Genomic DNA, 25450 nt, shown 5'->3' on the forward strand with positions numbered 1-25450 from the left:
ACTCGAGGTGAAAAATGGCTGTACCTGACGATAGTGCCAAGTGCGGAGCCAGTGCACAACCTTGGCGGTGATGTTCAGAGGCAGAGCTGAGGCCAGCGAGAGGCAGAAACGGGAGCTTGCACCCCAGACAACTAGGCTCAGAAGGTACTGAATAAACCTTATTTCACTTTGCAAGTGCATTTTACCTAGCTATCTCTGCACTTCAGAGCCCCACAATAGGATTCTAACCCGGAAGTCACTGATTATTGTCATTGGACAGGAGGGATGGTGGCTCCAAGAACCACTCATCAGAGTGCCTGACAAATGCTCTGACTGCACCCAAACAATGCTGAGCCCTTAGATTCCTTATGCAAATTCAGAAGCAGCAGCCCAGGTACTCTGCTTGGGACTGGGTTCACTTCGAGATCACAGGTGCATGTGATTCATTCTTTAGGCTCTCGTGCTGCTGGATGTCGGGTGCCCAAGGTGAGAGTATGTGTGGGTGTTTTGCGTATGCTCATCTGAGACTCTGACTCTGCTCTGCTCGGGGCTGGCATTTGTTCTGGAGTTCTCCCTGCAGTCCTCCTCCCTTGCTTGCAGTTCATGAAGGTAGAGAGCATCACAGGCCAGACTTGCTGGCCAGGGTGAGGGGTGGGAGACAGTGCATCACAGCGTCCAGGGTGCAGTGGCTTCCAAGGTATCGCCCCTCCTGCCTTTGAATTTCCTGAAGCCCAGACACTCAAGACCTTTTGTTAAAGGCCTTTCAGGGCAACAAGAGGAGGGAGAGGGAGTAGATTTTCCATAGTCTGAGAGAGGTGATGGGAAGAAGGGTGCTCATACTACTTAATGACATCTTTTAGAGGGAGCAAGGCGTCAGGGGAAATAGTTCCCAGTGTGGGCCAGGGGAGAATGGCTTGCAATTCTCAGCCTTTACAAAACTCCTGCACCTTGTAATGTGCACTGCAAGGGGGTACTGCTGGGTCCCCTGAGCCTCCTTTGGCCTTAAGCCATGGAGTTGTCAGCAGCAACCCTGTTGTGGCTGGAGGCCTCCCTGTGGTTTACGGACTCTGTCTATGGGTGAACCTGAAAGAGAAGGTGGCCCCAGTGATGAATGAGATTTTGTTTTAAAAAAGTTTTATTTATTTGCAAGGCAGAGTCACAGAGTATGAGAGAGAAAGAGAGAGAGAGAGAGAGAGAGGGAGGGAGGGAGGGAGAGAGAGAGAGAGAGAGAGAAAGAGAGAGAGAATATCTTCTCTCTGCTGATTCACTCCCCAAATTGTCGAAACAGCCAAGACTGGGACAGACAGAAGCCAGGAGCCAGGAACTCCACCTGGGTTTCTCACATGAGTGGCGGGGGCACAAGCACTTGGGCCATCTTCCACTGCCTTCCCAAGCGCATTAGTAGGGAGCTGGATCAGAAGTATAGCAGGTGGGACTGAGACCAGACTCCAATATGGAGTACCAGGGTTGCAAGCAGTGGCATAACCTGCTGTGCCATGATGCTGGTCTCACAAAGGAGATTCAATTCCTTTTTTTTCTGCCAATATTTTATTATATCAATGGCACTACATTTAAATGGCCATGAAGGCCAATTCAATGTAGTTCCATTGGAATAAAATTCAAGGATTTGAAATGCAAAGGATCATGGGAGAATGTAATTAAAAGCTGTCTATTTGGGTGCAAAGCTTTTTGAAATCCGTGCATAGTTTGTTAATCATACGTACATTTTCCATGAACTGTTTGAAGACCTGTCATCCACAGCAGCGAGCTGGGTGAGGAAGGGCAAGGCTCCTCCCACAAGTGGAGGCCTCCTAGAGGGAATAAGCTGTGGGTCATCGGTCAGCCTCTGTGTCCTGGGGCTGTCATGGAAGGACCTCTTGGGGAGTCAGCAGGGGAGGCTCAGGAGGCTGCTGGGGCAGAGGGCAGGGCTGCAGCGTGAGGGAGAAGCTGACATGGGCAGCAGTGTGCTCAGACGGAGGGGCAGCTTCCTGCTTCTCAGTTTCCACACCTGATGTCCATCCTCCAGGGGATGACTTCAGTGGAGGGTACAATTCCTGTCTATGAAACAGCTCCATCCCCTTGTGGTCCTGTCAAATAAGAGGAACCCAAATAGGAATCTGGGCTGGGCTAACCCAAACACTCTCTATGATGAGATTCTTAATCGTTGCCAACAGCAGGAGGCATGTTGGTGCTGACCCCTCCCCACACATCCTCCCGTTGCATCACCCCACTGCCACCTGTACTGCTGGTTTGGTGCCAGTGCCCGGCCATCATCCTCTGCCTCACTCAGGGTGAGCTCGGTTGCTACAGCAACAATACCCTGGAATCTCAGTGGTGTAAACAAGCACATCCATTTCTCTCTCAGCTTGGAGGCTCTCCCTCACTCAGGCAGGGAGCAGCCTCCCCCTCTCTGCTTCCCTGAGAAACAGGGCTCCTGTCCTGGCCTTTCTGCTTCAGAGGCCCCAGTGGTCAGGAGGGCCTTCCTGGAAAATCATCTGTGTCCCACCCTGTGGGCTGTGACCAGTCAGGGGTATCAGGGCAGCCTGCATCCACATCTGGTTCCAGGTGGGTTCCAGTTGCTGGAAAAGCATCTCTGGAGATTTCCTCTGTCTCTGTCCAGAGTCTGAGACCAGCAGGGTGATGGGTGGCAGCCATTTTGGTGGGAAGTGCAGTACACCAGTGGCATATGTGGTGGCCTCTGTTCCCGTTTCTCCTTTTGGGGTACTTGCCAAGATTCTATCAAGTATGTGGGCTCAACCAGATGCCCTGGGGACTCTTACTTCTACGTGGCATGTATGGCATCATCCTGGACCCACTGACCAGCACTGAATTCCAGAGGCAAATGGGTCACTCTGGGTCGCTAGCATGGTGCTTGTTTGTGTGACCTTGGGACACCAAAATGGTGCAAACATGTTGATTTGAGGTGATTCTCCCACATGTTAGATATAAAATATATTCAGAATTCCAGATACTGACAGCTTGCTGCTGACTCTGGTGTTTACCCTGTGTGTGGGTAGATCTGTGTGTCATCACACACTCCCCAACTGCAGTGCTGTCTCTGGTCCACAGCACCAAAAGGTAGCAAAGGTGGTGACCAGGTTCCTTTATCCTGTGCCTCCCCCACCCCCCTATCTCTGGTTACCAGGTGGTCACCCCAGCCCCTCTGCAGACTCTGTGCCAAGTATATGGTGGTCCCTGGCTGCACCTGTATTCCCAGAGGACTTTCAAGACTATTGCTCTACAGTGCAATGAGCTCTGACAGAGGGCGTTTCTTGCTGTTGATTCAGTGGTGATGTAGTGCTCTCATGTGCTGGTCTTTTTCTTTTTCTTTTTTAAAAAGATTTTATTAATTTTTTGAGAGGGAGAGTTACAGAGAGAGAGAGAAGGATAGACAGAGAGAAAGGTCTTCCATCTGCTGGTTCACTCCTCATATGGCCACAATGGCCAGAGCAGAATAGGTCTGAAGCCAGGAGCCAGGAGATGATTTCTCTGGGTCTCCCATGAAGGTGCAGGGGTCCAAGTCCTGGGGTCATCTTTTATTGCTTTCTCAGGCCATAGCAGAGAGCTGGATTGGAAGAGAAGCAGTGGGAACATGAAATGGTGCCCATATGGGATGATGGCATGGCAGGTGGAGGCTTAGCCTGCTATGCCACAGTGCTGGCCCCATGGACTGGTCTTAAGTCATGCAGAATGGAGGACAGAAATTCCTTGTGAGGATGGGCTCTTTTACCTCTACCCCACCTCCCTGCTGGCGTATGGAAGGCAGGTGTGTTATCCGTAATGGTAGAGGTACCATTTTAGGAATGCAGCAATTATAGCCTAGAGTTCAATAGAGGACATGGTAGGGACATGTGCTGTTCTCCTTCGATGCTATAAAACACCAAATGCTAAATTTAACACCAACAGAAAATGAGCTATCTCCCACGTTTTCCTGTGCACTATGATTAAGAATTGCATTGTGTGGACATCATCAATGAAACAAAATAATGACCTCTAAGAATGCCACTGGAAGCCAGAGTTCATGGATGGCGTGTATGATAGATGATGTAATGGTCACACATGAGTAATGATGTCACTAATATCAAATAACTTGAGGGGCAAAATATCTATGTTATTTCACTAAATCAGTTTCCAAGGTCAATAGCCATGGCTCCTGAATGATAACAGTGCTGATACCTTTTACTTATTAGAGGGGATGTAGAAATGGTATACTGGACAACAAAGGACATGAAGAGATGGTATGCTCATTGGACAGAAAGCAATTATATCAATATCCATATATACAAATACACCCAGCAGTCACCAGAATCCTGAGAGTGAACATCTCCATGTCTCCCAGAAGTTTCCTTGTGCCCTTTGGCAAACTTTCTTTGCTCTGTCCCACTACTCACTCTCCTTGGGCAGCCACTAGTCTACTTTCTATCATTATACATTAATTTGAATTTCTAGAATTTTCTACTAATAGAATCATTCAGTATGTCCAAATACTTAAATAGATGCAAGCTTTTTTTAAAAGATTTATTTATTTGAAAGAGTTACAGAGAGAGGTAGAGAGAGAGAGAGAGAATCTTCCATCTGTTGGTTCACTCCCCAGATGGCCACAACGGCCGGAGCTGTGCCAATCTGAAGCCAGGAGCCAGGAGCTTCTTCCTGGTCTCCCACATGGGTGCAGGGGCCCATGGACTTGGGCCATCCTCTACTGCTATCCCAGGCCATAGCAGAGAGCTGGATCAGAAGTGAAGCAGCCGGGACTAGAACCGGCACCCATTTGGGATGCTGGTGCTTGAGGTCAGGGCGTTTGTCACTCCCCGTCTTCGTGGAGGAACGACACAGGACCCTGCGCTGTTCTTTCGTCTGCTCGGCCCTCCCCGGGTTTGCTGCTGGTTCTTCCCGGGTTGGCTACCGACCCTTCCACCTCCGTGGAAGGGTGGTTCCCCCTAGCCACTTTCCCCACTTCCGTGGGGGAGCGGCATACCGCCGGCCGGCTCTCTCGGGGGCTGCACAGGTGTTCCTTCAGATAGATGTTCCTGGTGCATGTTGTCTCTCTCCTCCTTTATAGTCCTCTTCCGCCAATCCCAACTCTGCTACCCACACGCCGAGTACGCTGCTCTCCTCCAATCAGGAGCAGGTCCTGCTGTTTATTGGTTGAACTGGAGGCAGCTGTGTAGAAGCTGTTTCTCCCTTCTCAGCGCCATATTGTGGGAGAGCAGATGCATAGAATAAGTCTTAATTCCAGTAACTTAGTCTGGTCCGAGTTGCTCCCCACAGGCGTTAACTTGCTGTGCCACAGTGCCAGCCCCAACAGAAACTTTTAATATTTTGGGGGTAAATATTGAAGAATGGAATAGCTGCCTCATCTTGTAGCTTTCATTGAATTCCACAAATTTTGGTGGGTTTTTTTTATTAAATTGTTTTAATTCATTAAAATACCTTCTAATTTCCCTTTTGATGTATTCTTTTACCAATGGGTTACTCAGAAGTGTGTTATTTAGATTCCAAAAATTTGGTGATGTTCCAGATAACTTTCTATTGTTGATTGCTAATCTAATGGTATGGTAATCACAGAATTCATTCTGTATGACTTAAATACTTGAAAATTTGTTGACACTTGTTTTGTTTTTTGAATTTCCCCATATAGTTACTATTTTCAGTGCTTTTTGGTCCTTTGTGTAAATCTAGATTTCTATATGAATCATTTTTCTTCAGATATCTTTTCCTTCATGTGTGTGAGCAAAGGAGAGAGAAACAGAATATAAGCTCTCTGATATCTTTTCTTTTAAGGACACTAATTCTATATGAGCAGGGCCCCATATCTATGACCTTATTAGCCACCAGTGCCTCTATAAAGACCCTATCTTCAAATGCAGTTATACTGGAGGTTGACATTCCAATGTAAGAGTTTGTGAGTGAGGGGCACAATTCATTCCATAGGAGAAGATGACTTGGAAATATGGAGACAGGGGTGAGGGGTAACTTGGGGGCAACAGAAAGCTGAGGGAAGAGAGGAGTTCATGGAAATGCGAGGTCAACACAGTGAGACAATGCGGTCATAATAAAACGGACAGTTCCAGTGCACTGTGTAGGTATTGTGGGCAGCTCTTTACCTGGGTGACCTCTGATTCCTCGTGGCACTGTGTGTGGTCAGCTTGCTTTAGAGTTCAGGAAACAGAGACTTGTGGAAGTTGGATAACCTGACGGAGGATCCCGCAGCTGCTGAGGAGAGCTGCATTCAAACTGGGCTCCCTTAACCCAGGTGTGCTGTTTTCGCTAGGCTCAGCTGCCTCTCGGTAGGGGTTGCTGCTGAGAAGAGACCTGGCTTGGAAGAGGCTTAGGAAGCATCAGTGAGGCTGTGGGCGTCAGAAGGGAGGCTTTCTGATGTGGGTAGTTGGGAGCTATAGAAGTGTGCCCTGGCCAGTGTAGACTAGCGTGAAGGACATTGGTGCTCTTTGATGTATCTGTTGGGTACTCATGGAAAAGAAGACTCCAGGGCTCTGTGTTGTGGTGCAGCAGGCAAAGCTGCCCACTGTGATGCCAGCATCCTGTGACCCAGTGCTGGTTTGAGTCCCAGATGCTCTGCTTCTCATACAGCTTCCTGCTAACACACCTGGGAAAGCAGCAGAAGATGGTTCAAGCACTAGGGCCCTTGCACTCACATGGGAGACCCGGATGGAGTTCCAGGCTCCTGACTTGAGGCCCGCCAGGCCTAGCTTCAGTGGTTGCAAGCATTTGGGGAGTACACGAGTGTGGAAATCCTTCTGTCTCTCCATCTCACTCTGTCACTGTCTTTCAAATAAATAAATAAATACATCTTAAAAAAAAGAAAGAAAAATGACTCCAACTGCTGTGGTGGGGAGGGGGGGGGAAGGTCCCCAGCTGTATTTACTCCAGGTTCTTATCTCCATGTGAGATAAAATTCAAAGTGGAGTCATATATTGAGTGCAAGAACAGAAGGATTTATTTAGAGAGAGAACATTTGAAAGTTAAGGTGGGTAGCCCCATGAGGAGAGGCACACACTACAAGGAGCAGCATTTGTAGCCCAGTTCAGTGGTCTCTTTTATTGGATAGGGGCAGTGACCTAACTGAATATACAAATAGGGTGGAGCTTGGGCAGGGTTCAGTGCATGTGATGATTCCTGGGAAGGCTTTCTTGGCATCTCCACGTGGAGCCCAGTGTACACACACTCATAATGGCATCTTTATGATACAGGAGGCTCAGGTGCATCAATTAAATTGGCCTGCAGGGAGGGGGGAGTTAGGATCCAGGCAATGAGACAGAGACTGCTGGAAACTTCTTAGCTCCTTTGTTCCTCACTGGCTCCCTGCCTCATCTGTATCACAAGTAGCTTTAGGAAGCTCAACATTCTGTGTTCACTGGCATCAGAACTGTGTGCACCACTTCAGATCTTTTCTGTGTCATCACCCTTCTCTTGTTCTGGGCTGCACCTCTGGTGACACCTCTGCATGGGCTACACCTGCAGGCAGGTGCACAGGTGTCTGACTTTGCCTGCTGTCACCATGGGCACCTACTCTGAGCCCCTACAAAATCATGGACACATTTTCTTCTTTTTCTGTCACAATGGCCAAAAGCCTTCAGCACTCCACTTTCAGCAATGAGCAGATCATCCAGGTAGAAAACCAATAAGGAATCCAGGGTTTACAGGCCAGCAGCAGCCCTGGCTGGTGGCAGCCAGCCTGGAATGCAGAGTCATTTCCCCCTCTTCTCTTTCTCTGCTCCCCTGCTCCTTTCCTTTGGCCTACTGCTTGGGATTATACTTAACACAGTGATAGTACTTAAGGCCTCTGCCTAAGGCTCTTTGTTTATTTTTACTAAATGTTTATTTTTATCTGCTTGAAAGAGAATGAGTGAGCGAGAGAAACCCCCTCCCACTGGTTTACTCCACAAGTGCCTGCAACAACCAGGACTACGCCAGACTTAAGCCAGGAGCCAGGAACTCCACCCAGGTCTCCCATGTGGGCAGCAGGAACCCAAGTACTTGGTCCATCACTTACTACCTTCCAGAATGTATTAGCAGGGATCTGGGTCAGAAACAGAGTAGACAGGACTTGAACTGTGATAGAGGATGCCAGTGGCATCCCAAGATGCCTCTTGCCACAATACCCTGTGCCCTCATTTCCTTTTGAAAATAAGGTTAAGACACCAAGACCATAACATCTCTTCCTTGGAGACTTAAAATGTGTATAAACATAATATGGTTTCTGAGAATTCTTGCAGAAACTTCTCTGCATAGTTCAAAGTCTCAATTTTATTAAGGACTCTTCAAAATAATGTGACACTGGGGCCAGTGCTGTGGCGCAGCAGGTTGAAGCCCTGGCCTGAATTGCCAGCATCCCATATGGGCGCTGATTCTAGTCCGGCTGCTCCTTTTCTGGTCCAGCTCTCTGCTATGGCCTGGGAAAGCAATGGAAGACAGGCCGGGTCCTTTGGCCCCTGCACCTATGTGGGAGATTCGGAGGAAGCTCCTGGATCCTTCAGCTTGGCACAGCTCTGGCCATTGCAGCCATCTGGGGAATGAAACCAGTGGATGGAAGACCTCTCCCTCTGTCTCTACCTCTCTCTGTAACTCTTTCAAATAAATAAAATAAATCTTTTAAAAAAATAAGGTGACACTAATTCAACTCCAAGATTATAGCATTCTATGGACCATAGGTCAGGCATAGTGTATTTTCAAGGGCAGGGCCAGCCAACATTTTCCTACAAAAAGCCACATGGCAAATATTTTAGGCTTTGCAGGCAATAAGGCCTCTGTCACCTGTACTTAACTTTGGCATTGTAGCACAGAAAGTGCAGACACAAATGAGCATGGCTATGTCTCAATAAAGCGCTATTTATGACAACAAGTAGTGGACTGGATTTGGCCTTTGGGCTATAGTTTGTTGACACCTGCTAAGAGAAACACACTTGTGAATGGAGGACATTGGTGGAGGATCAGGCAGAAGCAACATAAATGGAATGAGGGAAAAAGACAAGGAGGTTGACATTCTGTTCTTGCTGCTAAGTATCTCTTATGCTTCTTGTGTCTTCTGAATTCCTCAGTCTTGTTCGCATGGCAAGCATGGAACATAACTTCTTGCTTTACCTACAGTATTTTTGTGCAGTTAAGGTTGAACAGGTGTTCAACCCGTTGGCTTCCTTGACCTTTCACATAAAAGCACAGCATTTCCAGAGTCCTTCTCTGCCTTGTGACATTGGGGGAGGGAGGGAGACAGACGACGGGTGGTGTGTGTTAATGACATCTTATCCTTTCTGCCCATTTCTGGGACTGATCTCATGGCTCTGCCACTGCAAGCATGCTATTTGCCATGGGGTGCACCTTGTGGAGAGCCACAGGGCCAGATGGAAGAGGGGCCTAAGTAGCTGTTCCTCATGACATCTATTGGAGAAAATAGATTAATTCTCCAGTAAAGTGACATAAAGTGGCTGAATGGATAAAAACATAGGACTCAACTATATTCTGGCTACAAGAGACTCACTATACTTGTAAAGATTTACTGAGGAGAAAGGGATTGAAAAGGTATTCCATGCAGATGGGAACCAGAAAAGGACAGGAGTAGCTATATTTCTATAAAACAGACTAAGTAAAAACTGGAAGATAGGACAGAGAGGGTCATTCAATAATGACTAAGAGGTCAGTTCATCAAGGGGATCTAACAGTTGTAAATATATATGCACCCAACAATCGATGTCTGAATTTATGAAGTAATTACTAGTAGACCTGAGGGGAGAAATAGGCTGTACTACAGTGATAGTAGAGGAATTCAACACTCCAGTTTCAGCAATGAACAGATCATTCAGGTAGAAAAAGAAAGGAAACACCAGACTTAAACTATACTTCAGAGTGGATTGACTTAACAGATATCTATAGGACATTCCATCCAAATGCAGCAGAATGCACATTCTTCTCAAGTGCACACAGCCCATTCTCCAGGGTAAATCATACATTAGATCATAAAAGATGATTGAAATCATACCAGCTGTATTTTTGATCACCTATCTTTTCCAGTGGTATGGCACTAGAAATTAATAACAGAATGCATTTAGGAAAACTTACAGAAACATGGAAATGAAGCAACATGCTCCTGAATAATCACTGGGTCAATGAAGAAATTAAAGCGTATCTTGAGACAAATGAAGTGGAAACTGACATATCAAAATTTGTGGCAGCAGCCAAAACAATTCTTTTTTTTAAGGATTTATTTATTTATCTGAAGAGTTACACAGAGAGAGAAGAGGCAGAGAGAGAGAGAGAGAGAGAGACATAGAGATAGATACAGGGGCTGGCGCTGTGACTCACTTAGTTAATCCTCTGCCTGCGGTACCAGCATCCCATATGGCGCCAGGTTCTGGTCCCAGTGACTCCTCTTCCAGTCCAACTCTCTGCTGTGGCCCGGGAGGGCAGTGGAGGATGGCCCAGGTGCTTGGGCCCCTGCACCTGCATGGGAGACCAGGAGGAAGCACCTGGCTCCTGGCTTCAGATCAGCATAGCTCTGGCTGTAGTGGCCATTTTGGGGATGAACCAATGGAAGGAAGACCTTTCTCTATGTCTGTCTCTCACTGTCTAACTCTATCTGTCAAATAAATAAATAAATTTTTAAAAAGAGAGAGAGGTCTCCATCCGATGGCCCACTCCCCAGCTGGCTGCAATGGCTGGAGCTGCGCTGATCCAAAGCCAGGAAACAGGAACTTCCTCCAGATCTCCCACGCTGGTACAGGGGTTCAAGGACCAGGCCACAGCAGAGAGCCAGATCGGAAGCCGAGCAGCTGGGCCCCGAACCGGCAACCATGTGGGATGCCAGCGCCCCAGGCCAGGGTGCCACAACACTAGCCCCAGCCAAAGCAATTGTAAGAGAGAAGTTTAGAGCAAGAAATACCTACAAGAAGAAAGAAGTTTTCAAATAAGCAATCTATTGTCATAGCTCTAATAACTAGAAATAGGAAAAGAACAGCTAAGCCTAAAGTTAGCAGAGGGGAGATAATAAATATCAGAGAAGCCATAGGGATCAGGAAGAGAATAGGAGAGATCAATAAAACCAAGAGTTGGCTCTTTGAGAAGACAAAACAATTTAACAAATCCTTAGCTAGGCCAGGGAAAAAAGGGGGCTCAAATAAATTCAGAAATGAAAGAGGGAACATTAAAACTGATACCACAAATACACAAAGGATTATAGGAGGTCACTTTATCAATTACACAGCCATACAGAAAAACGGATAGATTCCTAGACACATATAACCCACCAAACTGAATCATGAAGGAATAGAAAAGTTGAGTAGATAAATAATGGGTAAAGAAATTAAATCATTAATAAAAATTCTCTCACCAAAGGAAAGCCCAGGACCTGATGCCTTCATTGCTGAATTCTACTAATAATTTATAATAGAAATCATACCGGTCCTTTTCAAACTTTTCAAAAATATTGCAAAAGAAGCTATACTGCCAAACTTACTTTATGAGGCCAGCATTACTGTAAAACCAAAACCAGACAAGGATACTGCAGTGAAAGAAAATTACAGGCCAATATTCCTAACGAATGTGATTGCAAAAATCCTCAATGAAATACTAGCAAATGGGATTCAATAGTGCATGAAAAGGATCATGGGTCATCACAGAGTGGGATTTATCTCAGCGATGCAAGGATGGTTCAACACAGGGAAGTCTGTAAATATGATATATCACATTAACAGAATTAAGGAAAAAAACTGTATTATCACCTTGAAAGATGCAGAAAAAGCATTGGACAGAATTCAGCATTGTTTTAGGATAAAAGCTGTCAACAAGCTAGTGAAAGTGGAAGAAGGACTGTACCACTTCACGATGAAAACCATATATGACCAATCCACAGGTAACGTCATACTTAATGGGGAAACATTGAAAGTTTCCCTCTAAGATGAGGAATGAGACAAGGATGCCTAATTGTATCATTATTTGACATAGTAGTAGAAGTCCCAGCCAGAGCAATTAGGCAAGAGAGAAATAAAACGGCAATAAATCAGAAAGAAAGAAGTTAAATTGTCCTTATTTGCATGTGACATAATCTTACACGTAGAAAACACTGAATACTCCTCCTCCAATTGTTAGCACCAAAAATAAATTCAGTAAAGTTGCAGGATGAAGAATCAGCAACAAAGACTAGACAAGTTTCTACACACTGATAACAAACTGTCTAAAAGAGGCATGAAGAAGACTGCATGCACAATAGCTACCAAAAATATGAAAAAATTAATCAAGGGGGTGAAAAACTTGTATAATGGAAACGGAGGAAGACACAAATAAATGGAAAGATATTTTATAACTTTGGATTGGAAGAATTAGTAATACTTTTTTTTTTTTTTAACAGGCAGAGTGGACAGTGAGAGAGAGAGACAGAGAGAAAGGTCTTCCTTTTGCCGTTGGTTCACCCTCCAATGGCCTCCGCGGCTGGTGCACTGCAGCTGGTGCACCGCGCTGATCCAATGGCAGGAGCCAGTGCTTTTCCTGGTTTCCCATGGGGTGCAGGGCCCAAGCACTTGGGCCATCCTCCACTGCACTCCCTGGCAACAGCAGAGAGCTGGCCTGGAAGAGGGGCAACCGGGTCAGAATCTGGCGCCCCGACCAGGACTAGAACCCGGTGTGCCGGCGCCACAAGGCGGAGGATTGGCCTATTGAGCCGCGGTGCCGGCCAGTAATACTTTTTAAATGTCCATCCTACCCAAACAATCTATAGATTCAATGAAATTCTTATCAAAATTCCAGTAACACTTTTCATAGAAATGGAAGAAACAATCCTGAAATTCATAGGAAACCACAGGAACCTTAAATCCCCAAGCCATCTTGAGCAAACAGAATAAAGCTGGAGGCATCACACTACTTAGTTTCAAAATATACAGAATGATATAGTAATCAAAACATTGTACTGGTATAAAAATAGACACAATAGAACATAATAGAGATCCCAGAAACAAGTCAGAATGTTTATGATCAATTTATTTTGTTTAAACTTTTATTAAGCAAAAATAATTTCCAAAGTACGGTTAATGGATTACAATGGCTTCCCCCCCCATAACTTCCCTCCCACTCGCACCCCTCCCATCTCCCGCTCCCTCTCCCCTTCCATTCACATCAAGATTCATTTTCAATTATATGATCAATTTATTTGTGAAAAATTGCCGAGAACACATAATTGAGAAAGGACAGTCTCTTTGATATGGGATGTTGGGACTACTGGATAACCACACGCAGAAATATGAAGTCAGGCTTTTATCTCACAGGACATAAATGTAAGACTTGAAACTGAAATCTAATAGAAGGAAACATAGGAAAAAGCTAGTCTGGGCAGTGATTATTTGGGATATGAACCTCAAAGCACAGGTAACAAGCGTGAAAGAGACAAGTGGGATTACCTCACACAAGAAAACAATCAACAGAGTAAGGGGAAAACAGTTGAAACCATACATCTAGTAAGGGGTCAATATCAAACAGATAAGGTGCTCATATTAAATAGTAACCAAATCAATAACTCAGCTGAAAAATGGGCAAAAGATCTGACTAGAAATTTGTCAAAATAAGATGTACAAATAGCTAACGTGTATGAAAACAAATTCAGCATCTCTATTCATCAGAGAAATGCAGATTAAAACCACCATGAGATGTCATGTCACACCTGTTAGAGTGGCTGCCATAAAAATGAGAAAGGAGGAGGAGATGTGGAGAAAGGGAAACACTCATACTCTGTTGGTGGGAATGTAAATTAAATTAGTACAACCACTATGGAAAATAGTATGGTTGTTCCTCAAAAAATTAAAATAGAGCTACAGTATGTACCTAGCAATCCCACCACTGGGTATACAACCAGAGAAAAGGAAATCAGTATGTTAAAGAGGCATCTGCATGCCCATGTTCGTTGTGGTACAATTTGTAGTAGCCAAGATATAGACTCTATCCAGGTGTCTATCAATGGATGAATGGATACAGACAATGTGGTATACACACAAAATAGAATATTACTTTAAAAGGAATAACAGGGGACAGTGGTGTAGCGCAGTAGGCTAAGCCACAGCCTGCAATGCCAACATCCCATATAGGTGCCAGTTCAAGACCCGGCTCCTCCACTTCTGCTCTAGCTCCCTGCAAGTGCACCTGGGAAAGCAATGGAGGATGGCCCAAGTCCTTAGATCCCTGAACTCACATGGGAGAACCAGAAGAAGCTCCTGACCCCTGGCTTCGGCTTGGCCCAGCCCTGGTTGTTGTGGCTATTTGGGGAGTGAATCAGCAGATAGAATATTCTCTCTCTTTCTCTCTCTCTCTCTCTCTCTCTGCAACTCTGCCTTTCAGTTTTTTTAAAAAAGGAATTACAGCCTGTGATTTGTAAAACATGGATAAACCTGGAGGTGATTATGGTAACTAAAATATGCCAGGCGCAGAAAGACAAACTCCACATGCTGTCACTTACATGTGGAATGTAAGAAAACCAAACTCAAAGAAGTAGAGGGTGGAATGGTGGGTACCAGGGTCAAGCAGGGTCTGCCTGTTGGCAGGATGTTGATAAAATGATACAAAATTTCAGGTAAATAGGAGGAATTAAAATCATCTATTGTATAACATGAAGACCATGGGAACAAATTGTATTCTTGAGGATTTACTAGGAATAAATTTTAAGTGTTCTCATCACAGAAAAGGTAAGAGCGTTGAGATAATCCATGTCAATGAACTCATTTAGCCATTCCAAAATGTGCATGCATTTCAAAATGTTGTGCTGTATGTGATAAGTACATGTAATTTTTGCCAGTTAAAATGCATTCATAAGTAATAAACAGGCCTGATTCAACAGCCTCTCGGAGGTCACCAGACCATTTTTCTGGCTGAGAAGAGTGGACTCCAGCCTTTGGTAGCACCTCTGCTTGCCTTGGGAAAGATCTGAGGTGCCGGTGGGGGTCTCCCCAAGGGTGACCAAGGCATCCGTTTCTGTCTGCAGCAGTTGGGTCTGCCAGAGGCGGGAGCTGAGGCGGCTCAGTCAGTCTTTGCCATTGTCTAACCGGAAGGAAAGTTTCTTTCCCTCCCCACTGCACTCTGAGCACTCTGCAAGGACCGGAAGAGCTTCCTTTAACAACTCACACTGAAAGGCAGTCCTGAGCTGGAATTTCACTGAGGGCAGCCCCGGGGGTGGGAGTGGGAGCCAAGAGGTCAGGCTTCCTGACAGGCAGGCGGGCACACCTCGGCCAGTCAGCCCAGCGGTCCCTGGTTCCCGCCCAGTCTCAGCCTGGGGGAGAGCAGGTTTTCCCTGAGAGCGGCCTTCCACGTCCACCGGGAGTCCTGGAGGCCTTGGGATGGGCAGGGCAGCCACTGCCTTTGTGCCTGGGCCTGGTGACTGTCCCTTTCGTGCTGCTGCTTGCCCATGCCTCACCCTGACCTGGCCATTCTCTGCAGGACTCTGGTCTCTCGGCACCTGCACTCCACTGTGTCAAATTCTGCAACCCACCATTTGCCCACCTTGGCCAAGGCCCGGGCAGCTGCTGAGGCCGGCAGTCTGGGGGCTCCATTTTGCTTCTCCTTAGGGCTGAAGACTTTTTTTCTTCATCATTTCTTCCCCCAGCCATGGACAGGGCTTCTGGGTCCAGGGACGACAACCACACGAGAACTCTGGGGCAGCTGTGTCGGTTGCAGCATTCAAGTCGCAAGTACTTGATCCGGCACCTGCAGCCTCCCTGGATGCCAAGGGCCGAGCAGCCGGAAGCGCACCTGCACACAGATGTGGGAGGCGGGCAGCGTCCCGCGGGACAACGGCTGCGCCTGGACGCCCACCCTGTGGGCAGCGCTCCCCGGCGGGACGCTGTGACCCGGAAGTGCTGCTGGCGCGTGACCTGCTGCTCCCGCGCGCCTGGGTTCCAGCCTGAGCGTTGAAGAAACGGCCAGGAGCCGCCAGGAGCTGGTGTCCGAGGCTGGGAAAGACCCCGCCCAGCCAAGGGTCAGGCCCGTGGCGGCCACGCCGTTTTCGGGGACGTGCTGGAACTCTTCGTGATTTTCTGCGGGGGCCCTAGCGGTTCTCCTCGGCGGCTTCCGTAAGTTTTCACCTCAGGACTTTCAGTTTTGTTCCTGAGAAACGGGTATTTTCCCCTCCTACAGGGAAGGTTGATGGAGGAAGGAAGGTGTGGACGAGAGGGGGAGAGGGGGAGAGAGAGTAGGAGACGGGAGAAGAGAGAGGAAGGAGGGAGGGAGGGAGAGTGAGCAAGAACTTTTCCCGCCGGCCCTGAGAACATCTTGTGGCCAGAAGTACCCGTGGCGCCTCAGTGAGAAGAGGCCATCGCCGCCTCTCTTTTCTGAATCGTACTGAAGTGTGACGTGTGCTGCAGTGTGCCTGCGGAATTCACAGGTGTACAGCTGAGGGACACACAGACCCAGCACTCGTGGCACTAGCGTTACGATGAAAGTAAAAACAGAGCCGGCGCCGCGTCTCACTAGGCTAATCCTCCGCCTTGTGGCGCTGGCACACCGGGTTCTAGTCCCGGTCGGGGTGCTGGATTCTGTCCTGGTTGCTCCTCTTCCAGGCCAGCTCTCTGCTGTGGCCAGGGAGTGCAGTGGAGGATGGCCCAGGTGCTTGGGCCCTGCACCCCATGGGAGACCAGGAGAAGCACCTGGCTCCTGCCATCGGATCAGCGCGGTGCTCTGGCCGCAGCGCGCCGGCCGTGGCGGCCATTGGAGGGTGAACCAACGGCAAAGGAAGACCTTTCTCTCTGTCTCTCTCACTGTCCACTCTGCCTGTAAAAAAAGGAAAGAAAAGAAAGTAAATACTGAAACCCAGGACTCCCTCTTGGGCTGTGTTCCACCATCGCTCTGGATATGTGTGTCTTGCTTTTGTGGGGCAGCGTTATCTTTGTGAGGGTCGTCTGCATTCTTCCGGTGGGTCATGGAAGGCTATTCCTGCGGCTCTAGCGTTCCTGCGTCCATGGCCATTGGAGTAGTTCTGTCCGCGTTCTATGCAGACCCTCTGTGAATGTCTGCAGCAGATCGCTGATGGCAGCACCGTGTGTCCGCGCAGGCACACGCGTTCCTGTAGGAACTGGAGGGGCTGTGTCACTGAGTGCGCGTGTTCAGCCTTGAGCCTGCTGTCTCAGGTGTGGATGCACCTTCCTGCCAGCAGTGTGTGAGTCCTGATTGCTTCCTGTCCACAACACCTGGCATTAGGCACGTCTTTGCCCTTTTCAGTCCTTCTAGAGAGTTACCACGATAGGGCCCTGTGGTTGTGGGGTGTGTGTGTGTGTGTGTGTGTCTTTTTCAAATCTTGTAGTGTCGGCCGGCACCGCGGCTCACTAGGGTAATCCTCTGCCTGCGGTGCCGGCACCCTGGGTTCTAGTCCCAGTTGGGGCGCCGGATTCTGTCCCGGTTGCCCCTCTTCCAGGCCGGCTCTCTGCTGTGGCCTGGGAGGGCAGTGGAGGATGGCCCAAGTCCTTGGGCCCTGCACCCGCTTGGGAGACCAGGAGGAAGCACCTGGCTCCTGGCTTCGGATCAGCGCAGCGCACCGGCCATAGCGGCCATTTGGGGGGTGAACCAACAGAAGGAAGACCTTTTGTCTCTCTCTCTTTCACTGTCTAAATCTATCTGTCAAAAAAAAAAAAAAAGTTTCTAGAAAAACTGGAATTAAAATGTAAGCTTACTTTGATGCAAAACAGTTTTGAAATCCATGCATCATTTCTTCCTTCTAAATGCTTTACCTGATCTTTTATAAGCTTCCTTGTACACATGGCTTTCAAAAAGTTTTGCACCAACATAAACTGAGCTTTTATCCCAGTTTCCCGCCAATTTTTGCAGCCCCCTCAGACTTGCTCTCCACTCCTGATGTCTTTCACCAGCCGTGGGTTTTGTCTGTTCTGGAGCGTCCTGTTAATGGAACGAGACGTCATGTTGCTTCCAGAGCCTGTGGCTCAGCCATGCTTGCTGCTGCACAGAACCCTTGTGTGTTCCCTGTGATGGCTGAGCACCCTGCAGGACGTGAGTAGACCCGTGTTGGCAGCTGGCAACCCCTTCTTACTCTGATGGCCATTTGCATGGTTTCCCGTGTTTGGCTGTGATGAGCAAAGGTGCTGTTATATGTGATCTTGTCCCAGTCTGCCTGTGAATGCACATTTTCATTGTTCTGGGGGAAATGCACCTACCAGTAAGCTAGCTGGGTTCTAGAGTAGGTGTAAGGTTTTTGAAGAACTTGCTAAACTGGTTTACAATGTGGTTGTACCATTTTATACTCTCTAAGGTGATGTTTGGGAATTCTGTTTTCTCCCCAACCTTGCCCACATTCAGGGCCATCAGTTGTTTTACACTAGCCATTGTATTGTGTGAGAGTACCCCATGTGGTCTTTTTTTTAAAAGATTTATTTATTTATTTGAAAGACAGAGTTATACAGAGAGGGGAGAGGGGAGAGGGAAATGTCTTCCATCTGATGGTTCACTCCCCAATTGGCTGCAATGGCTGGAGCTGCACAGATCCAAAGGCAGAAGCCAGGAGCTTCTTCCAGGTCTCCCATGCGGGTGCAGGGGCCCAAGGACTTGGGCCATCCTCCACTGCTTTCCCAGGCTATAGCAGAGAGCTGGATTGGAAGTGGAACAGCCAGGTCTCAAACCGGCTCCCGTATTGGATGCTGGTGTTTCAGGCCAGGGCCTTAACCCACTGTGTCACACTTTCAGGCCCCTCCATGGGGTCTTAATCTGCATTTCTCTAATGACTAATGATGCCCAGCACTTTTATTGTGGCCTGCAAGGAGGGGCTTCTTGTCCATTCACAGCATTCCATCATGAAGTGTCCAAGACTTCTGCTCATATTTTATTTTTAAAATGTTGATTTTAATGGACATACAATATTTATCTTTATTTGTGGAATACAGTATTCTAATTCAATACTTGTATACAGTATGTAATGACCAAATCAGGGTAATGAGCATTTCTACATCCTTATATATTTTGTTTAGAGCCTTAGAGTTCCTGTCTTCTGGTTCTTTTCAGAACAGTGGGTTACTCTGAACTGCACCTGCTCTCTTGTGGTGTTGAACACTGGAACTTATTCTAACTGTATTCTGATACCTGTTACTCAACCTGTCCCTGCCCTCCTCCTCTGTACCCTTCCTAGCTTCTAATATTCACTATTTTCCTACTGAAGTATGTGATCTTGTCCCAGTCTGCCTGTGGATGTGCATTTTCATTGTTCTGGGGGAAATGCATACTTCCTGCTACTTTGGGCATTTCCTGGCTTGGATGAATATGAATATAGCCACTGTAAACACTTATCACTAGCTTTTTTGCAAATATATATTTTCATTTCTCTTGAGTAAATATCTAGGGATGGATTTCTAGATTGTATACTAAATGTATGTTTCACTTGAAAAGAAATGGTTAAACCACTTTCCTAGAATGGCTGCTTGGAGTGTGCAGTTGGCTTAGTAGGTAAAAAACTACGTGGGATACCCATGTCCCTAATCAGAGTACCTGGGATTGAGTCCCAGCTCCACTTCTAATTCCAACTTGCTGCTAATGCACAGCTTTAGAGGCAGCAGGCTAATGGCTCAGGTAGTTGAATTTCTGTCACCGGGGTGGGAGATTCAGCTTTAGTTCCCAGTTTTAGGCTTCAACCTGGCCCTGCATCCGCTGTTAGGTAATGAACCAGCAAATAGGAGGTCTGTTTCTTTCTCTTTCAAATAAATAAATAAGGCACTCGGATCTGGCTGAAAAGCCCATGAGAGTATTTCAGGCATGGAAAGCCAAGACACTCTGGCAAAAAGATCTCTGTGAGTGAGATCCCAGTGGAAAGAACAGGTCTTCAAAGAGGGAGGTGCCTTTCTCTGAAGGGAGGAGAGAACCTCCACTTTGACTATGACCGTGTCTAAACAAGATAAGAGTCGGAGAACTCAAGGGGCTTCCATAGCCTTGGAAACTCATAACTGGTGCATAGGGAGATTACTGATGCCATAAACAGGAGTGTCAATTTGTAAAGTCAACAACAGGAGTCACTGTGCACTTACTCCTCATGTAGGATCTCTGTCCTTAACGTGCTGTACACTGAGGCTTAATGCTATAACGAGTACTCAAACAGTATATTCCACTTTGTGTTTCTATGGGGGTGCAAACGATTGAAATCTTTACTTAATGTACACTAAACTGATCTTCTGTAAAAAAAAAAAAAAAAGAAATTATCAATTCCCAACTTGATTCTCACTGGGATTAAACATGACAATAGGTCTGATCTGATTTCATCATCATTTAAAAAAAAATCATCTATTATATTTCACTTTATGTTTCTGTGTGGGAGCAAACTGTTGAAATACTTACTTAAGGTATACTAAGCTGATCTCCTGTATATTAAGATAATCGAAAATGAATCTTGATGTGAATGGAAGGGGAGAGGGAGTGGGAAAGGGGAGGGTTGTGGGTGGGAGGGACGGTATGGGGGGGGAAGCCATTGTAACACATGAGTCGTACTTTGGAAATTTATATTCATTAAATAAAAGATAAAAAAAAAACATAAAGTCACTGTTGCATTTTGGGTTTGTGGGTGTTTTAGTTGCTTTATATTCTCCCCAAGAATTTTATTTTTTTCCTGGTAAATGTTTACTATAATGGTTAGTTGTTATTGCTTAGTTTGATCAAGGTCTAGTGTTGCTGAGAAGCATCTCAAAATGGAGCCTAGCATTAAGACATTAACTGTGGAGGTGATAATTGAATTCTGCATGTTGTGATTTGGTCTTTGGGGCCAGTCTGACCTATGCGTGTCTTCCTTAATTTAAGGAGTTGATTTTTTTTTAACTTTTATTTAATGAATATAAATTTCCAAAGTACAGCTTTTGGATTACAATGGCTTCCCCCCCATAACGTCCCTCCTACCCACAACCCTCCCCTTTCCCACTCCCTCTCCCCTTCCATTCACATCAAGATTCATTTTCGATTCTCTTTATATACAGAAGATCAGTTTAACATACATTAAGCAAAGATTTCAACAGTTTGCTCCCACACAGAAACATAAAGTGAAAAATACTGTTTGAGTACTAGTTATAGCATTAAATCTCAATGTACAGCACACTAAGGACAAAGATCCTACATGAGTAAGTGCACAGTGACTCCTGTTGTTGACTTAACAAATTGACACTCTTGTTTATGGCATCAGTAATCACCCTAGGCTCTTGTCATGAGTTGCCAAGGCTATGGAAGCCCTCTGAGTTCACTGACTCTGATCATTTTTAGACAAGGCCATGGTCAAAGTGGAAGTTCTCTCCTCCCTTCAGAGAAAGGTACCTCCTTCTTTGATGACCCGTTCTTTCCACTGGGATCTCACTCATGGAGATCTTTCATTTAGGTTTTTTTTTTCCCCCAGAGTATCTTGGCTTTCCATGCCTGAAATACTCTCATGGGCATTTCAGCTGGATCCGCATGCCTTAAGGGCTGATTTTGAGGCCAGAGTGCTATTAGGACATTTGCCATTCTATGGGTCTGCTGTGTATCTCACTTCCCATGTTGGATCATTCTCTCCCTTTTTGATTCTATCAGCTAGTATTTGCAGACACTATTCTTGTTTATGTGATCCCTTTGGTTCTTAGTCCTATCATTACGATCAATTGTGAACAGAAATTGATCACTGGGACTAGTGAGATGGCATTGGTACATGCCACCTCGATGGGATTGAATTGGAATCCCCTGGTATGTTTCTAAGTCTACCGTTTGAGGTAAGTCAGCTTGAGCATGTCCCAAATTGCACATCTCTTCCCTCTCTTATTCCCACTCTTATATTTAACAGCGATCACTTTTCAGTTAAGTTTCAGCACTTAAGAAGAATTGTGTATTGATTACAGTATTCAACCAAAAGTATTAAGTAGAACAAACAAAAAAAAATACTAAGAGGGATAACATATTAAGCTGCTCATCAACAGTCAGGGTGAGGGCTGATCAAGTCACCCTTTCTCATAGTGTTCATTTCACTTTAACAGGTTTCCTTTTTGGTGCTCAGTTAGTTGTCACCTATCAAGGAGAACAAGTGGTATTTGTCCCTTTGGGATTGGCTTATTTCACTCAACATAATGTTTTCCAAATTCCTAACAGGGATCACTTTTCAGATAAAATTTAAACACCTAAGAACAATTGTGTGTTAATTACAGAGTTCAACCAATGGTACTAGAACAAAAAAAAAAATACTAAAATGGATAAAGTATTACATTGTACATCAGCCGTCAGGACAAGAGCTGATCAAGTCACTGTTTCTCACAATGTCCATTTCACTTCAACAAGTTTCCCCTTTGGTGCTCAGTTAGTTGTCGCCAATCAGGAAGAACATATGATATTTGACCCTTTGGGACTGGCTCAATTCACTCAGCATGATGTTTTCCAAATTCCTCCATCTTGTTGCAAATGACCGGGTTTCGTTGTTTTTGACTGCTGTATAGTATTCTATAGAGTACATGTCCCATAATTTCTTTATCCAGTCTACTGTTGATGGGCATTTGGGTTGGTTCCAGGTCTTAGCTATTGTGAATTGAGCTGCAATAAACATTAATGTGCAGACAGCTTGTTTGTTTGCCAATTTAATTTCCATTGTGTAAATTCCAAGGAGTGGGATGGCTGGGTTGAATGGTAGGGTTATCTTCAGGTTTCTGAGGAATCTCCAGACTGACTTCCATAGTGGCTTAACCAGTTTGCATTCCCACCAACAGTGGGTTAGTGTCCCTTTTTCCCCACATCCTCTCCAGCATCTATTGTTGGTAGATTTCTGAATGTCAGCCAGTCTAACTGGGGTGAGGTGGAACCTCATTGTGGTTTTGATTTGCATTTCCCTGATTGCTAGTGATCTTGAACATTTTTTCATGTGTCTGTTGGCCATTTGGATTTCCTCTTTTGAAAAATGTCTATTGAGGTCCTTGGCCCATCTCTTAAGTGGGTTGTTTGTTTTGATGTTGTGGAGTTTCTTGATTTCTTTGTAGATTCTGGTTATCAACCCTTTATCAGTGGCATAGTTTGCAAATATATTTTCCCATTCTGTCGGTTGTCTCTTCACTTTCCTGATTGTTTCTTTTGCAGTACAGAAACTTCTCAATTTGATGCAATCCCAAATGTTAATTTTGGCTTTGACTGCCTGTGCTTCTGGGGTGTTTTCCAAGAAGTCATTGCCGGTACCTATATCTTGCAGTGTTTTTCCAATGCTCTCTAATAATTTGATGGTGTCAGGTCGTAGATTTAAGTCTTTAATCCATGTTGAGTGGATTTTTGTGTAAGGTGAAAGGTAGGGGTCTTGCTTCATCATTCTGCATGTGGAAATCCAATTTTCCCAGCACCATTTATTGAATAGACTGTCCTTGCTCCAGGGATTGGTTTTGGACCCTTGATCAAATATGAGTTGGCTGTAGATGTTTGGATTGATTTCTGGTGTTTCAATTCTGTTCCATTAGTCTATCCATCTGTTTCTGTACCAGTACCATGCTGTTTTGATTACAACTGCCCTGTAGTATGTCCTGAAATCTGGTATTGTGACGCCTCTGGCTTTGTTTTTGTTGTACAAGATTGCTTTAGCTATTCGAGGTCTCCTGTGTCTCCATATAAATTTCAGCATCATTTTTTCTAGATCTGAGAAGAAGGTCTTCGGTATCTTGATTGGTATTGCATTGAATGTATAAATTGCTTTTGGGAGAATGGACATTTTGATGATATTGATTCTTCCAATCCATGAGCATGGAAGATTTTTCCATTTTTTGGTATCCTCTTCTATTTCTTTCTTTAAGGTTTTGTAATTTTCATCATAGAGATCTTTAACGTCCTTGGTTAAGTTTATTCCAAGGTATTTGATTGTTTTTATAGCTATTGTGAATGGGATTGATCTTAGAAGTTCTTCCTCAGCCATGGCATTGTCTGTGTATACAAAGGCTGTTGATTTTTGTGCATTGATTTTATACCCTGCTACTTTGCCAAACTCTTCTATGAGTTCCAATAGTCTCTTAGAAGAGTTCTTTGGATACCCTAAATAAAGAATCATATCATCTGCAAAGAGGGTCTCTCTATATTTTTAAAGACTTAATTTATTTAAGAGGTAGGGTTATAGACAGAGAGGGAGAGACAGAGGGAATGGTCTTCCACCTGCTGGTTCACTCCCCAAATGGCCACAACATTTGGAGCTGAGCCAATCCAAAGCCAGGAGTCAGGGGCTTCTTCTAAGCCTCCCATGTGGGTGCAGGAGCACAAGCACCTGGACCATCTTCCACTGCCTTCCCAGACCATAGAAGAGAGCTGGGTTAGAAGAGGAGCAGCTGGGACTTGAACTGGCACCCACATGGGACGCTGACACCATAGGCAGTGGCTCTACCCACTATACCAAAGTGCCAGCCCCTTTTACATCTATATTTATGGGTGATATTTATTTGTAGTTTTATTTGTGATATATATTATTTTGGCATCAGTTAAATACTGGTATCCTGGAATAAGATGGAATATTTTCCCTTCATCTACATTTTGCAGGGGTTAGTGAATTAATTATCCTATAAATGTTTGGGGGCATTTACCAATAAAGACATCTAGTCCTGGACTTTTCTTCATGGGACTTTTAAATTTAATTATTAATATAGTTTTTTTGTTATAGGTATATTAAGATTTTATGTTTCTATTTGAGTAAGTTTTTAGTAGTCGTGTATTTCTATGAATTTATCCACTTTATCTAAGTTGTCTAACTTATTGGCATGTGATATTTCCATAGTGTTCTGTAATGTTTTGAATGTTTGTAAGGGTGGCAATGTCCCTTTCATTTCTGATCTTTACTAATTTAAGATTTTTTCCGTTTTCTTTTTCTAATTATGTTTATATGTTTCACTGATTTTTTTAAATAATCTTTTGGCTTCCTTGGATATCTGATTTTTTCTATTCTGTTTATTTCAATTTTAGTCTTTATTTTTCCTCCTGTTTGCTTTAGATTTAATTTGCTGTTTAGTTTTTTAAGGTGAAAGTTTAGTTTTATTGATATGATATCTTTAATGCTTTAATATAAACATTTACAGCTATAAAATTTCCTGTGGCAAACAGTAGAGATATGGGGTTGGCATTGTGATATAGCAGGTAGAGCCACTGCCTGAGATGCCAGCATCCAATACGGGTGCTGGTTCGTGTCCCAGCTGTCCCACTGCTGATCTAGTCCTGGTAATGGCAGCAGAACATGGCCTGAGTACTTGGGCCTGTCACCCATGTGGGGGACCCAGAAGCTCGTTGCATTGGCCTGGCTCTGCCCTGGCTGTCGCAGATACCTGGGGAGTGGACCAGTGGATGGAAGATCTTTTTCTCTCTGTTTCTCCCTCTCTGACTCTTTCAATTAAATAATTAAATCTCAGAAAAACAAAAACAGCATAGATGTTCCTCAGCAAACTGAATGTATAACCACCAAATATTCCAGCAAGGAACAACATGATATCAACATTCTGCCAATGGCTTCTTCCTATTTGTAAGGCAGAGGCTGCGGTAGGGCCTTGCGCTGGCG

The 25450-nt window shown here is 45.3% G+C and overlaps 1 long non-coding RNA gene across 14 annotated transcripts in view; it reads left to right on the forward strand.

The window, feature by feature from the left end:
- Positions 1–25450, forward strand: part of LOC103346767 (uncharacterized) — a 319456-nt gene that overhangs the window by 98535 nt on the left and 195471 nt on the right. The window lies entirely within an intron of this gene.

The sequence above is a fragment of the Oryctolagus cuniculus genome, chromosome 15 (genome assembly GCF_964237555.1).
Source record: "Oryctolagus cuniculus chromosome 15, mOryCun1.1, whole genome shotgun sequence".
NCBI classification, from domain to species: Eukaryota; Metazoa; Chordata; class Mammalia; order Lagomorpha; family Leporidae; genus Oryctolagus; species Oryctolagus cuniculus.